The sequence below is a fragment of the Rhagoletis pomonella genome, unplaced genomic scaffold, assembly GCF_013731165.1.
Source record: "Rhagoletis pomonella isolate Grant_MI unplaced genomic scaffold, Rhpom_1.0 Rhpom_scaffold_00256, whole genome shotgun sequence".
Classification (NCBI taxonomy): Eukaryota; Metazoa; Arthropoda; class Insecta; order Diptera; family Tephritidae; genus Rhagoletis; species Rhagoletis pomonella.
Window position 1 is genome coordinate 55,568 of NW_023458810.1, and position 17,385 is coordinate 72,952.

A 17,385-nucleotide genomic window follows, 5' to 3' on the forward strand; every position below is an offset into this window, starting at 1 on the left:
CCTGCAAAAATCGCGACTACTCCATGCATGCATGTAAAGAGTACTCCCGAAGGACCAAGGAGTACTCCAAAATTAACCACAATTCATATAAAAAATATGGTCCATTTAGCATTGCGATGTCCTAGGGCAGGACCATATACTCCATCTCTGCATTACATGAGAGTAGCACAAGACTACTCCTAACATACTCCAATGACATTGTCGTTATATTTTTTCGTTTGTACACGCTTTTGTTCTTCACTTCGCAGATGCTTTTTTTGAAATGAATAAAAACCAAAAACAAAAATTAAAAATTACATGTTGCCTCTGACGATATTCGAACCCGAACATGCTGGGAGCTAAGAACTAAGAGCTAGCATCTCTACACGTTCAGCTACAGCCAGACATGCAAATGTACTTTCAAATGCTTAAGTTCAATCACATTTCGTTAAAACACGAGCAGTGATCGGGTAACAATAAGTTGGTGCAGAGACACGAGTTGGTTCGCTACAGCATGACAGAGGAGCACTTTTGTAAGTACTCCAATATACCACAAATAGACTACATGGTCCAACGATTTTTGCAGGGTAGTAACGCTCTTGTTGGTGCTGTTGTCGTCGCTCTGCTGACGGTGGACGAGCGGGTGTCGTCCGTGCGCGGCTTCACATGCGGCTGTGGTGAGCGGCGATCGAAGCCGACTTTGGTGCTCACTACTTCTGGTGGTGATGTCTTGTCCTGTTTTATAACTAAACCAGGCATGCCCTGAGGGAAAAGCATTTTGGTTTTGTTTTTGTGTAGCAAAACTGTAATCAGAGGATGTAAGAAATGTCAACGAAAACACTAACATCCGGTGTGAACAGCCTTCACCCCACAATCCCAAAACTCGTTTCCAAAGTGTTTTCGTTGTCGGTCAGAACATGGTATTAAATAAAAGCAATTGGCTTTAGAATGCAGAATACGTAAATATGAGTAGTTTTTCAAATCGCACTTTCATTATTAAGGTAAGTCCTTATGGTCTTTAAAAAACTACATTTACATAAATCTTCAAAGTAATTGCTGCCCCCTTTGTTTGTTTTTAGAAGGTAATTTGACTTCATTGTTCTCCGCTAAATCAACCTCTTTTAATACTTTCTTAAGGTTAGGTAAATGCCCAAAAGGTTTAAAAGTAATTGTAGCCACTGTGGTGTAGTGGTTAGCAGTGCGCGCTACCATTCCGCAGGGCCTGGGTTCAAGCCGGGTTCAACCCATTATCAAAAAAAATAATAATAATTTTTTTTCTAATAGCGGTCGACCCTCGGCAGGCAACGGCAAGCCTCAGAGTGTATTTCTGCCATAGAAAACAGCATCTCATAAAAATACAATCACCGTTAGAAGTAAACACATTTTCAAACATCGTCATGATAAACTGAAGCAACATTTTGGCGACATACAAATACACCAAGCTTATAAAGAGGGTTTGGGCGAACAAATGTTTCAGAAGCATGCTCAAAACAACTCCCAGTGAGTGCTGGCAAAATGGTGCAGCACGTAGGCAGGCTTTGACGCAATAAAATGATTCGCCTTGTCTAAAACGTTGTTTGGCTTCGAAAAGTCCTTCTACTCTGAACAGAGCTCAAAATATTGCATAACATGAAACCCAAAATCATAAAATTTTTTTAGGTACATTCGTCTGCTGTTAGGTACAACTTTTTCCTCAAATTAAGTACAAATTGAAAACTTGATTTTCCATCCCTGCTGTGTTGTATCTGATATAGACCGCCTGTGTGATGTTGCTTTGGTCGTATGCGCCTACACGATGACGATGGGCTTCATGTTGCCGTAGCTTGTCTCGTTGGTTATGTGCACGGTTGCCACTTCATCAAAATTTTGTGTACCACAATATTTAAGTAAAAAGGCCCAAAATAAAATAAAATGTACCATTTTTTGCCGTCCTTCAAAAATACATATTTATATAAATATTTAACAATATAATATTTAACAAGAATTGCATTATTTTCAATTCGTGTAAAAAAATAAATTTTCTCTACATATTTCTTTGCATTTTTGCATATACAGGCAGAGTCAATTGTTAGTGTACACCTAGTTCAAATATATTACTCACAATTGTTTTCATGATTACATTAATTACACAGGTTTACAAAAAAAGTTTCTGAATATTGAACCAAACCTTATATCCCATGGTATTCAACGCCCTGAATACAAATCCGACATTTTTTGGTCTCCATCACGTCAGGTCCGAGGTCATTTGAAGGTCAAGTAGAAACAAATTCGTTGAAAAACTTGAATATTGAATATAATTCTTCTGAATTTGACCATAAAATGACCTTAGCATCACCTAAATTTAAAAATTTTTATCCACAATTTCCGTGAGATTACCTTGGCATGAGCTCTAGATAACTTTGAAGAATAAAATTTTTTTTAGACCTTGGGTTCGCATTCAGCGCGTGGAATACCATAGGGATATAGAGATTTGGTTCAATATGCAGAAACTTTTTTTTGTAAACCTGTGTATTTATGAAAATACAGTTCATTCTATAATATTATCCATATATATCAAAGCTTCAAACTTTATATAAAGTTCATAAAGGTTAAACAAATTTGTATCAAAACTAGCAGACCCGGCGAACTTCGTTCCTCCCAAAATTAATTTTTTTTATTGAAACATTTGGTTCAACGTTTTCGCCAGCAATTTACGTTCACGTTTGGTTTTGTGGTCGGCAGAAGGCATATCCTCCATTGCTGTCTTAAATAACCTGACGAAAGCGTTACCCAGGGAAGAAGTCCTTACGGCAAGAATGATCCCGTTCGATGGTGAATCGTCTTTGAATCTGTATAGTATAGTTGGTGGTAGTTTCCCAACTGGAGAGTATCATTGGTCCTCAGAAACCCAATACCTTAATGTCTTACAAATGTAAGCGTTCATCAAGAATTGTCTTTATTCTGTTTAGTCGCCGTAAAGCAAGGACCCCAATGGTTCTGATGGTTGATTCAACGGTGGTAATTTGGTTTTGATCCCTGGTGCCTCTGAATGACTTAACTTGACGATTTTTAGTAATAAATCGGCTCCAGCGCCACCTTGCGTATCTTTTTTGTAATAGTATTGCCCCTGTCATTACCAATACATTGTATACACTCAGACCCAGACTCACCAATCCGTCAAACCTATCAAACCCGGTTCTCTTGGCTCGGTTAGTTGGTACTCAGTGCGACTGTTTCCGTAGATACGATTTCAGCTCTTCGGGGAGGTTAGCGTATCTGATTAGACTCTGAAGTGCCAACACGTAATCTTTGAATCATTCTCTAGGTCACTGAGTACGCTGCCGTATGTCGTCATCCAGTCTTTAAAAATAACGAGCACTCAGGAAAAACCGGAGGAAGTCTTGTTTAAAACGATTCCATTGCAGCCAATGGCGGTTGTTGTTCCGTAACCATACTAAGGCTCGGTCCTTAAGCAGTTCGGGTGGTGTTCGGGGTAGTAGGTTTGGATCTACTTCGTACCCGTCTGCCAGCTCTTCGACCCTTTATATGAAGCATAGGGGGTCTCCTCTTCCGTCGTATTTGATTCCCCACTTTCTTACCCGATCCATGATACACGCCTTGGTCGGTGGCTGCACCGGTGGGTTGAACGGTGCAGTTGGAGTTTGAACTCCCTGTGTCTCATCTATGTTAGTGGGTGTGGATGATCGTCCTCGGTTCATCCTGTTGCTACCGCCTCGGCTGGGCGGGTCTACCACGATAGACGGCTTGCTATGCTTTGCTTCTAGCTCCGCGAAGCGGCTTTCGTATGTTGGGTTTTGGCTTAGTTCATCGACGGTTCCGGTGCTGTTGAAGCTAAATTCCCCTGCGTATGCTAACAAATCTTCCTTTACCAGGTAGCAAATCCAGCCCACTTTCACCATGTTTTTGCTTTTTTTTAATATATACATATTTTTTTGATGCCTCTGTCACTTTTCTTTTTTTCTGCGATTTTATTATTTTTATTTATTTATTCCTTTTTTTCTTTTGCTTCGGCTTCACTTCTCTTCGCTAATTCCTTTCATCTACCTTTCCTATAACTTTATAAGAGTCCCTGCTCGGCCGCCATTTGTAACGAATCCCGTCTTCGGGTTTATAGCTGGGGTATAACTCAGCGATGGGTTCACTTATAAGAAATAAAAAGTTCACTTGCTCCGACTTAAATTCTTACTGTGCTTTATTTGTTCACTTTCGTATTGTACAATTATTTCCCTGTTCCTGAATAGTGGAAGTGTTCACTACCCACTATTCCTGCTTCGTCGAACGTTTAACACGACTCGACTGTATACCTGGCAGACTAACTTTAAGCAACTGAAGTAGTCACTGCCGGTTGCTACCTTAGTGGTCGTTTTACACAGCCCACTGTATACCTTCCTCTCTGGCTACTCAGCCTCGAATGCTGCTTCTATTTGCAAGCGCCGCTGCTTTGATACTATTTTGCAAGCCGACCTACGGTTACTTCTGCACTTTTTATTACAATATTAAATTCACTTGTACAATCCAGGACTTATATAATATACAAATTTAACATACTTCAAAAATCACCGATTGCTTATATGTAAACATTAGCTTCAAAGTTTCATAATTCATTTATATACAATAACGTATATTGATGCAAAGTGTTACATTATGAGACTCAACAAAACTCTTATTTAACAAACTAAGATATAAAATATGATCGCATATAAAAATACTGGTTTTACTTTCTTAAACATTATATTTTTGCGTGGAGGTACTTGGCAGATTCGTAGTTTCTTCGATGTTTGATTCCTGGCTTGGGCTTGCTCTTGGTAGGTAACTGATGAAATTGAAAAAAATTTGCATCGATAACTTAAAGTTGTGATACACAATGGCTAGAGGCGTCGCACTATAGGCAAAACACGAGTTTTTTTTCAAAATCGTAGATCTTCGCTTAGAAAAGAGATAATGGAATGAAAATTTTTTTATCGTGAAGATAAATGATCATATAATATACAAAAACTATAGGGAAGTTACAACAACAGTAACTTAACCCTCAAAATACCGTTCAAAATGTCACTTTTTCTAATTTTGGATTTTGGCTCCCATTCCACTAGAAAACACTATATTTAACACACCATTAGCACTGTTTCTGAAAGATTTCTCTTTACTTTATCTTAAGACTCGATTCTTGGGACATTGGATGCTGTACCCGAGTGGCCAGATTGGAAAAAGGAAAGCTACCTTTAAACTCTAATAACTCGTAAACTATCAGCTTTCACAAAAAAATTTGTATAACGAAAATGGTTATACTGGTCGATATCTTTACGAAAGTGCAGCATTTAACTCTTTAATGCAGAGTCTGTCATATATGAAACGCTTTTTAACCCTTTCAAGGCAGAGGCAAATTGGTTCTCAATATGTTTTCAACGTACTTTTTATTTATTTTTATTTTTTATTTATTTTTATTTTTATTTTTAATATTTTTAATTTTTTATTTTATTTTTTTTTTATTTTTTTTATTATTGTTTTACTATGGAAAAATTTTCTACGATTAATATCTACGTCAACATGAGAAAAAGCACGTTCAAAAGCATATTGAGAACCTTTTTCCTCTGCCTTGAAAGGGTTAAAAAGCGTCTCATATATAATAGACTCTGCATTAAAGGGTTAAATGCTGCATTCCATTATCTCTTTTCTAAGCGAAGATCTACGATTTTGAAAAAAACTCGTGTTTTGCCTATAGTGCGTCGCCTGTGGGCATTCTTTCATATATGTATGTATGTGCCATTTCTACCGTTATATATTTTTTGTCTACTCGGTTATTCTCTGGGGAATTCATGATTTATTTAAATTTTTAAAATTAAATTACTACACCATTTTAATTAATTAGTGTGTAGTCCAGTTTTGTTTTGTAGAAGTTTCGTTAGTATACACTTCAGTTTTTACACATTGAATATATCTGCATATTTATATATTTACGTGTATCTCTTTAAATTTATTTATGTTTCGGTTGAAAACCGAAATAATGCATATGAAAAAACCGAAATAATGCATATATGCACAGTTTCGGTTGAAAACCAAAATAAAGCATATGAAAAAACCGAAATAATGCATACATGCACACTTTCGTTTGAAAACCGAAATAACGCATATAAGAAAATACCGAAATTATGCACATGCATACTTTCGTTTTAAAAGCGAAATAATGCATATGAAAAAAAAACGAAGTAATGCATACATGCACAGTTTCGGTTGAAAACCGAAATAATGCATATGGCAAAAACCGAAATAAAGCATACATGCACAGTTTCGGTTGAAACCGAAATAATGTCTAAATGCACAGTTTCCATATGCGCAATTTCGGTGCCCCGTCTACAAAGCGATTTTTAATCTTCGTTGCTTAACACACATGTTTTCAATTACTTCTTGTGTTGTAATCGGCACATCATTATGTACCGCTAACATCGTTAAACCATTCAGCCGCTCCTTAGTTGTATAAAAAGAAGGGACAAATAAGATAGCATACTCAACAATTGAGTAGTCCACTTGCAAAGTGCGCTATGTAAATTTTTTTTAGATTTTTAGCTTTTGGTGGGTTTCATGTCCACTTACAGCAGAATGAAAAATTGTTCTATATATAAAAAATAGCATGAAATATTAACTACTCTTGCAAAAGTCGCTATAATACTTATTTATACACTTTCAAATGTCTCCTCTTCGTATGAACTTAGAAAACTGCAAGAAAACGTGGTAGTTTCGGTGCCTAGTGGAAGAGGTCGCAAAAAAGAAGCAAACCAATCTTCCTAGAGGAGAGAACGCGAAAAGCTAAAAAAAAAAGCTAGCTATGTAAAAGTTACTGTTTCAAAACTTGCACTATTAAAGTTTTAAATATATAATTTGCAAATCTACCATACTGCAATTTTATTTTTTTAATGGTATAAGGCTCTTATTTATCCAAATTTTCAGGTAATAAAAAAAGATACAGTTGCTACGGATGTTACTTGTTGTCGTAAAAGTTTTTTTTTTTAATTTATGGTTTACTTTTATAAAATCACATAACGCTGTTTGCAAGTGGACTACTCATATATTCATTAAAAGATAATTTGTCATCCGTCTGAAATAAAAAACATTTTAAATCAGAAGGATAAAATAGTATTGTGTTATTAATTCAAAAGTAAATAATTGTAGTTCAATGATGAAGGGGGAGAGGGTATCTATCCCCCCATATCCCCCCCTGGCTACGCCACTGGTTACTATATATTGATTGCTCCACAGACAACCTTATTATTTTTCTGTCTAGAACTTTTTAATAAGCAGTGTGTTCTTAGTTTATGTACATGCAACAAAACTTTTCAGGTAGGTTGTCACCCTACCGAGTAATAGTGTAATGTTTGAAGCTATGGAAAAAATAAAGAAAATTAGAGTTTTTTTTTAATTTTACGCGACAAAATTTCCCAATAATCGAAGTCTACCAATAAATTGTTATACGTAATTTTAAAAGGCCTATAGATCCTCTTCTGGTGTTTGATTTTTAGAATAGGGTGAAAAATATTTAGTGAAGCTGTTAATAGATAAGTCCCTCAAGTACGAAAATAACGCATTTTTTAATAAAAAATGGAGGGTTCAGGAACTATAAGAAACCTATGAGATACGTGTAAAGCCGGCAAATTTTTGCAATATGAAAAAGACACTCTGAAAATCCGTACATTTTGACAGAAAGCTAAAAATCCGTACATTGAATCATATTCACCCCTGCAAATCCGTACCGTACGGAAAAATCCGTACATCTGGCAGTGCTGAATTTTATCCAGCAAATCTCTTTTTGAAACGTTTAAAATTATACTATACGTCTCACAGCAGCCAACCAGTAATTTCGCAATGACACGCGATATATAAAAATATTATGAAATATTAAACTGCCGGTAATTTAGTACGGAAACATTCATATGTTGTACAAATTAAAAAAAAAAACATGTAATTTTTAATATTTTTGTTGAGCTTTGTACCACGATTATTTTATTAGGAAGAATGGAAAGCGGCAGATCAGCTGCACTTGAGAGCAGTTGGTTGAATAAGGAAAATGAATTAGCAACACGAGTTTACGGGGTGTGCATAGCTCAGTGGTTAACGCTTCTGACTTTGCACATCGCTGACGCGGGTTCGATCCCTGCTGAAGTCTAGAAAAAAGAAGTCTGATGAGGAGATGTGGTGATCTTCCAGGTAGCTGCTATAACTCCTACCGCTTAGACTTTGTTGCTTTTTCCATTTTTCCTAGTAACACAATCGTAAAAATATTAAAAATTAAATGTTAATAAGCCACAATAAAACTGAAAAATACATAGTTTAGGAAGAGCCTGCCTGAAACTATACAAGAAAGCAAATGCATCTATAGAATTGACAACAACAACCACGCTATCAAGTTTAAATAGCGGCAAATCAGCTGCACTTGATAGCAGTAGATTGAATAAGGTAAATGAATTAGCAACAAGCGTTACCGCTTCGGTAATTTTTAACCAAAATTGGTAATTTTTTTCTTTATTTATCAATTTGGTAATTTATTTTTCAATTTGGTAGCTTTTTCGATTCGGTATTACATGTCAAATAGGTCAATATTGGTTCTGATTCCACATTAGCCCTAGAATACTAACGTTCGCCTGTGAGGCGGAACGAATTCGGTTTCCGCGCGATATTTCAGGAACGCTTTTAATGATCAAAGAGGCTGTTAGCAAACGCACATTGTACAGTGGCTTTGCGCGGCTGAGATCCACAACCTCTTGGCGCCTGACAGGCGAACGTAGTTAAGGTAATTTTGTTTGCTGTACTTATTTCAGTTTTTAACGTGTTTGTTGGCTATTTTCTGTTTTGAACTTTTTTTTCACTTTTCGAGAGGGGTTCCTATGAAGAACAGGCTCTAAAATGGTTGGAAGAAATATCGTTGAATGGAACCGATAGTGAGAACAATTTGGAAGAAGATTTCAGTAAAAGATCTGAAATTTTAAGAAAAAAGTGTTGCTTAGTTTTTATTCATAAGGCCCAATGTGATACAAAAAAGTCAATTTCATTTGTAAGTACAGGTCACAATAGAAAAGATAAACAACTAATTCCTTTTAAGTGTGAAAGTTAATATGAATACATTTAGGTTAGGTTAGGTTAGGTTAACTCGGCTGCCCTAATCCCTCAGGAAAAGGGCACACTTAGGCCACCAAGGGCCCGTTGTGATGCCGTATAAGAGACTCCATATGTCCCTCCTCTTACCCTAGTAGTGGAACCACTTCGTTGCTCTGATGAAGCGCACAAAGTCATAGACACTGGCTGAATCCAGTTCGGCCAGACATTCAAAAGAATAATGGAGGAACGAGCATCGGCGAGCTCTAGCCAGAGCAGGACAGTGGCATAAGTAGTGCTCCACGCTTTCGATTTCCTCCTCATCGCGGCAGCTACGACAGTAGTCGTTTGACTGCAAACCCATTCTAGTGGCGTGGATTCCCATCAGGCAATGCCCGGTGAGAACTCCAATAACATGCCGCAACAGTGGTCGCTCCAAGTGGAGAAGAGGGTGAGATCTACGCTTGTCAAGCTTAGGCCAGATATGTCTTGCTATCCTGCAAGTAGGCTCCGCAGACCATCTTATATTAGCCTGTCCGACGAAGTTATTCTCAAGCCAGAGCTTGCAAGAAGATAGCGGAATGCCCGCATTACGGGCTGTACTGATTGCAGGCAACAAGGTTCCTTTCCTTGCTAGTTCATCTGCAGTACAGTTTCCTGGTATGTCTTTGTGGCCTGGCACCCACACAACATTAGTGACGTAACAACTTGCCAGTTCATTAAGAGTACGTCTACATTCCAAGACAACCTTCGACGTAGATTTGTCACTATTAAGTGCTTTAATAGCCGCTTGGCTGTCAGATAAGATTGTTACCGCCTTCAGATTAATTAGAGAATCGATCAGCCAACTTGCAGCTTCATTTATTGCTGTTAGTTCAGCCTGAAAAACGCTGCATAGATCTGGCAGACGGAAACTGAGGCTAAGTGAGAGTTCTTGCGAGTATACCCCACTTCCTACCTTCAGATCCAACTTGGAGCCATCAGTGTAGATGGCTGTTGAGTCAGAATACGATATCAGGACCGAATCCTCCTCCCATTCTTCCCTTGAGGGGATCCTTGTCCGGAAATAATTCTTTAGTCCCGTAGACGGGACTGTGTAGTCCAGGCGCCTAAAGTCATCTGGAAGATTTTCCAAGATTCTAGAGTGCCCAAACCTCGTGTCACTCCATTTGATTAGCGCATTTAATCTAATAGCATTACAGCTTGCCTGTAGTTTACCATATAGGTCCACAGGTAGCAAGTGAAGCAAGGTCTCTAGGGCTTTAGTCGGCGTCGATGGTAACGCTCCCGTGATCATCATCCACCCTTTGGACCGCTGTTAATTTGTTTCTTATTGTAGATTTATCTACGGGCGGCCACCAAACCGTTATGCCGTAGAATAGAATGGGACGCACAACCGCTGTGTACATCCAGTTCACAATATGAGGCTTCAATCCCCATTTTTTCCCAATCGCCGATTTACAGGCATACATAGCAGTTATAGCTTTCTTGCAGCGCTCTTCTATATTGCGCCGCCAAGTTAACTTTCTGTCAAGAATAACGCCCAGATATCTAACCTCCTCCGAGAAAGTCAGTACGATACCGTTCAAGGAAGGAGGTTGTAGCCGGACAGCTTTCGTTTTCTTTGAAAACAGAACCATGGCCGCTTTTGCCGGATTGACACTAAGTCCTACTTCTTTGGACCAGGTATCCACGACGCGTAAGGCGCCTTGAACTAAGTCACATAGAACTTGGGGGTGCTTACCAATTGCCGTCAGGGCAAGATCATCCGCGTAAGCAATGACTTGGCAACCTGTGCCTTGCAACCGTGACAGCAGGGTATCCACAGTTAGATTCCAAAGAAGTGGGGAGAGAACACCGCCTTGTGGGGTTCCGCGACTCGCATATCTTGTTATAGATACCTCCCCCATCTCCGAGTAAATAGATCTACTGCCTAAGAGGCGACGAACAAACTCAACCATAGGGTGATCCAGCCCAAGACGAGCTAGGGCTTGAAGGACCGCTCCCGGGAGAACATTATTGAAGGCACCCTCGATGTCCAGGAACACGCCTAGTGCAAATTCCTTAAAAGCGAGAGTCTTTTCAATGGCGCTGACAATACTATGCAAAGCTGTATCCACAGATCTACCTTTCCAGTAGGCGTGTTGACAGCTAGAGAGATTATTTACATCAATTTCCTGTCGGATCTGCAAGTCTACAAGTCTTTCCAGAACCTTGAGAAAGAAAGAAGTAAGGCTTATCGGTCGAAAGTCACTTGGTTTAACGTGGGAGGGTCTACCTCCCTTGGGAATAAAAACAACTTTCGCCAGGCTCCAACCCTTGGGTATGAAACTAAGCTTGATACAAGCCTTATAGATTAAGACAAGTATCGGACATAACACGTCAGATGCTGACTGAAGTTGGGCAGGGAAGATACCATCCATACCTGGAGACTTGTAGGGCTGGAAGGACTTTATGGCCCAGTCTACCCTTTGGACATCAATGAAGTCCGCTGAAGTCAACGGCCGTTCAGAGATAATAGCCGCGGTGTTGGGCTCCGCAGTACATCCTGGAAAATGCGCGTTCATTAGGACTTCAAGCATTTCCTCACGAGATGACGTCCAGTCACCATTTGGTTTCTGAAAATACATCGGGTTCGTCGGACTTTTCGCAAGCACCTTTCGCAGGCGATTTCCCTCCGACTGACCCTCTATGCTATCGCAGTAATCCTTCCAGGAGTCCCTTTGGGCTATCCTGGTGGCATTTGCCGCATTAAAGAGTATCCTGCTTTCCTTCCTTAGAGAGGCGATTTCTTTGCTCCACCAGTGTGGCTTCTTCTTTCCTCTCGGAAGTACAAGTGGGCAGGAAGCAGATAAGGCCGAATTACAGGCTTCGGTAATGCAATCAACGGCTTCTTCAATTTGTTCCGATGAGCCTAACTCACCGAGAGAAGCAAGGTTTGCGAGAGAAAGCTCCGCTTCATCAGGTGGGGACAGTAAGCCTAGCTTACTGAGAGAAGCCTTGTTGAGCAAATTCCCCGAGAGCACTTTCCTAAACTTAGTCCAGTCAGTACGTCTCTTGTTTCAGTAAGCGGCCGAGGCCGGAAGTTCAAAGGAGATTACAAATGAGAGATACATGTGATCAGAGAATGAATGGTCGCTCAGTACCTTCCACTCCCTAATACTCTCAAAGAAAGCGCTAGACGATAAGGTAATATCTAATACCTCCTTCCTATTTGAGGTTACAAAAGTGGGTTTATCACCAATATTACAGATGGCTAGATTATATAGTAATATAAAATCAAGTAACAACTCACCCCTCGGGTTGATGTCGGTAGATCCCCATACCGCGTGATGCGCATTTGCGTCGGCTCCTATGACTATGGGAAACTTCCTCGAGTTGGCCTCTTTCACCACGTCCAGTAACCGAGCGGGAGGGCAGTCTTGGCGATCGTAGGCCATGTATGTACTGACCAGCCAGAGTGTTGTGGATTGGCTTTCCACAGAGATGCTCACCGTATCTTCATCGCTGAACTGTGTGAGTAAATTATAAGAAATACTTTTTTTGATTAATATACATGCCCTGATCTTACCTGCCACAGGTGCCGACACTATGCGGTAAGCATCAGAATTAAGTCCACAAACCCTGTGCTTAACAACCCAGGGCTCCTGGACAAAAACTAGCTCCTCCCCTCTATCACTGAGGTGCAGGAGCAGAGCTGCAGAAGCTGCTTTAGAGTGACGAAGGTTTATTTGTAGAACCTTCATCCACAGCTTATAAAATATCGTCCCCGTCCATCACTTCTGGCGGGGTTCTATCGAACGCCTCAACGATGGTATCATCGGCGTCCTCTGAGTCCGACGTCAGAAGCAGGTTCCCGAACTCCCTCGTCCACCGGTTAAGTACCGATCCGTCACCAGAAACAGATTGCGTATCGCTATCTGTTTCCGCTGCCGAGTCTCACCTCACCACCGGGCAAGTGGCCTCGAGAACCTCCTGGACCTCTTGGTTAGAAGCAGGACCGCTCAAGGCGTTTTCTGCTCCAGATATAGGGCCGCCTTTAGGCGGAAGATTGCCAGCCTCGGGTTCACCCTCGGTGTTCCCCGGCTCTATCATTTTACCCTCATTCCCTTTTTGGGTGTTGAGGGTAATGGTGTAAAAGCCGTAGCTAATTACTCCCTTGCAGTCAGCAAGGATCGGGAGAGACTCCTCGTTTATCACCAAGGTGATGTAACGTTGCTGCTCCCTAACCCCGCTGACCTTCACTACTTTCCAATCAAGGGCTGGTAGTGCATCATTTGAGACCTGGATGATATCCAGAATCTCCTCAGGACTCGAGGGTTCCTCTGGGACCCAGGCTCTGGCTCGCGGCTTACAAGGGATTTCATCCCTGTGCACTGCCACCAAGTCAGCGCTGGGCCACAGTTCCCCAAGAGAAGAAATTGCTTCCTTATAAAGTCGCGCCGACCGTTCATCAGCGCAGGAAACTAATTTGATGCGGCCTTGGTAGAGACCAGCATCGCAGACAGTTGGCGCAGGGCCAGGATTTTTCCGGAGAATCTCCTTGTACACCCGGCAGAGACCCACCAGGACGGACCTCCAGTTGTCGGCCGTCAGGTTTCCTTCCGGGTGCCCCCTATCCATAACTGCCAGGATCAAGTGGTCCTTGGCCACATCACTGAAAGCCCTCAGAGCCCTTGGAGGGTTAAGAGGGCTGTTAGCGTTAGAGGTTTTGGGCCTCTTAGGAGCAGCATCCACGTTGTCTGCTGACCGTTGCCTTTTGCTGCCCAGCTCCCTAGGACGAGAGAGAGTGGGTGCAGGTTTGTTGGCGGCATTTCCTTCCTGAGGTCGCTCACGACTTTCGGAGAGAACACCCCTCGCCCTCTCAACCACTTCCCTCATACTCTCGGGAACCGGGTCATTGCCGAACTTCCTCAGTAGTCTAGAAGCGGCTCTTCTGTCCCTCTTCGCCCTGACTGCTGGTCGGACTTCTTTTTTGGTCCTCGAACCACTGGGACCTGGGACGCCTTTGCATTGATCCGACTTCTTACCCTCAAGGGGCTTGCGGTCGGTGGTGCTGTCCGTGCAGGACTTCCGGGTGCCAGTATCGCCTTCTCCCGGCGCCGCTTTGGAGCTGCCCTCAAGGGGTGTACTCGCAGCTTCCAGAGATGTGGACGATTGGCACGAGAGGTCAATTGGCCGTGCAGGCTCCGCTTGCAACCCAGACGACAGTTGACCACTACCCACCAGGGGTTTGTTGCTACTGACGCCGGGCGCAACATTTAGTACTGTTAGCCGTTTAGGCTCCTTCGGGACCGCTCCAGCGGCTACCGAAGATGTCGTTTTTAGACAGACTTTAACGCCGTGTCCGTCGGCGGCATTTTCACCCGTGCAGGGATCCGGGGCTACATTTTTCGAGTTCATTATTTCTGGTTCGTTGGTCGCCTACTGAGCCGAAACCGTTCGGCGACCGAATATATGGGTAAGGGGAAAAACGGTCGGCCTCAGCAGAGCCCCATGCTGAGGTAAGTCCACCGTTACTCCCGGAGGCGGACAGGTATCCGGGAGGCGCCGTTAGAATACAGTCGGAAAACCCCCTGACTGCAAACCATCCAATGGGCACGGTGACGCATGACACCCTGGATTAGGGGGGCGTTTTATACCTACCGCCAGGTACCCCCTAGAAATAGCCTAAGTATGCCCACCCCAGCCCCCCTCGGACGAGCCCGTACGGCCTACCACTAGACCTAGATGAGGCAGGGGAGTTTATACCTCGGCCTTGGCTAGGCCCCGCCTGCTTGCCCCACTGCAGCCATAGGAACAAGCCTACCTTGCCACAGCGGTGTAAGCAACGATGCCCATTGCCCAGTCGGCACCCGCTTGGAGGATATATCTAGGAGGATTTTCGCCATACATTTAAGATAATTTATGAATTGTTTGAGTGCGTTCGCCTTTAAATGTTTTTTTTTTTTTTTTTGTTTTTTAAAATGACCCCTTTCAAAAAGATTATAAAATATTTGTTATTTTCAATACGAATTATTTTTATTAATATTAAAAAAATTATTTAATTATTTTTTTTTTTACTTTAAAAACATATGAAATATGTTCAAGCCCATTTTTTAAACAAATTTATGGTTTTAGGAAGACAGAATTTGTACTTTTTTTCAAAGTAGCCTCAAGGGCGAACGCTAGTATTAAAGAAATGAAAAATAAAGTTAGTATTCTAGGATCAGTACTTAATTAGCCCGTAAGCGTTTTCTTTTATTGAAATACCAGGTAATCCTGAAAGTTTGGCAAGGCGAAAGTTGTTCCAGCGTTCCTTGGCTACTAGGATGGTTTGTTCTTTAACAAACCGCTTGAAAGTGGCTATTGCTAAGTATATCCACCGTGTCCTTTCCTGGAAGGTTTTGGGTGGTCCTACCTTTCTCTGTCAGTTCGTCAGCTTTTCAATTACCATCAATTTTCCGGTATACCCGGCAACCATATATATCAGTAGAATTCTACGCAAATATGTACGTTCTCGTTAAAAAAACTACAGCATTCAGCGGGGTACTTCACTATGTCTATGTGTGAGTCGAAAGCTTTCCTTCAAGCTTTGAATTTTTGATATATTTTCTTGTCACTTGTTTACATACAGTGGTCGAAAAAATTATAACCGCACCATATTTTGATAAGTTTTAACATGTTATGTTTTTTGTAATTTAATTTTTGTTGTTTTATAAAAATATTGTTCTTTCTTTAACAGAACTCAAAAAAATTAAAATTCCAAACTTCGTTCGATATTTAAAAAATTCAACAAACTTTCGAAAAAATTTTAGGTTAATGGAGCGCCGATTGCCTAAAAAGCTTGGTATCCTCGTATATACATATGTACAGACATATCGAGCCCTAACTGCCAAAATAACGCAAGCGACATTTCTTTAAAAATTTTCTTTTTGATGCAGAAAGGCATCGATATGTATGTTTGTACACTTCTGTACATAAAATAAGTTTGGTAATTTTTTGTTGAATTTGGTGACTTTTGCGGTGATTTTGGTAAAAAATAAAAGAATTTGTGGCAACACTGTTTGCAAAACGAGTTTACGGGCTGTGCATAGCTCAGTGGCTAACGCTTCTGACTTTGCACATCGATGACGCGGGTTAGATCCCTGCTGAAATCCAGAAAAAAGAAGTCTGGTGAGGAGATGTGGTGATCTCCGAAATAGCTGTTATAACGTCTACCGCATAGACTTTGTTGTTTTTTCCATTTTTCCTAATAAAATAATCCTGGTACAAAGCTCAATAAAAATATTAAAAATTAATTGTTAATAAGCCACAATAAAATTGACAAAAAGCATGTTTCTGCATTTGTACTATGTACAAAATATTAAGTAAATGTACGAATACAGAATTGTAGATTTCGTAAATTTTAAGACCATACATAAATATTACGAATGTCTTCCTACAATATACAAAATTATTCGTACAGAGATTTGTTTAGTAAATCACGAATGTGTTTTATAAAATAAAAATAAGATCTCATAAATTGTATTAAAAAATACCTTACGAAAATCCTTTCGTTATACTTACGAATGGTTCGTAAAATCTTGTTGCGTTGTGAAAAATGTGTTCGTATTATGAACGAAAGTTTCGTACAATGTACAAAACCAAGACTACGAAAGTTTTTCGTAGCCCTTTTACGAAACTTAATTTTCAGTGTAGGTTTAATTTAAGCCAAGAAGGTTCTATCACCTTTTGTTTCTTCGCTAGAGCTTCTAAAATATTGCAAAACCACGATTTTTTTAATCTGGCCTCGTCTTTTTTAATCTGGAGCTGATGGAAACTTTATGCTTACGGACTCGTAATCAGCGCAAAAAAATCTATCAAAAACAGCACTTTTGCCGTTGGGCTGTGTTATCCATTAACAAATTAGCGAAAATTCAGATATCCCTTTTTTCTACGGAAGTGCTTCCTTATGTGGTCTATAACACCCTTAGATTTCTTATTTACTTATATTTTTAGAAAATACTTCAATGAATATCATCATGCATGTGCAGTAGCCTGCGCCTTATTTTGCAACTTTGTCCTACAAAGCAAAACTCCCCCAGAACGGTTCATTTGGTCATAAAAACGTGACCTGAGAAAAATTGTTAAAATCGGATAACGGAAAGACGTGCCTCAAAGGCCCTTATAAAGTTCAGCAAATTCATGGAATATTTCACAAAGCGTTCAATACTTTGCCTATAAGTCAGTGAGATATGTAGCGCCAGCTGTTTGCCAGATACTTCTGTATGTGTATGTATGTATGTTGACCAAACAAAAGTAAATCGTACATCTATGTTAGCGGAGTGTGTATGTATGTGAGGA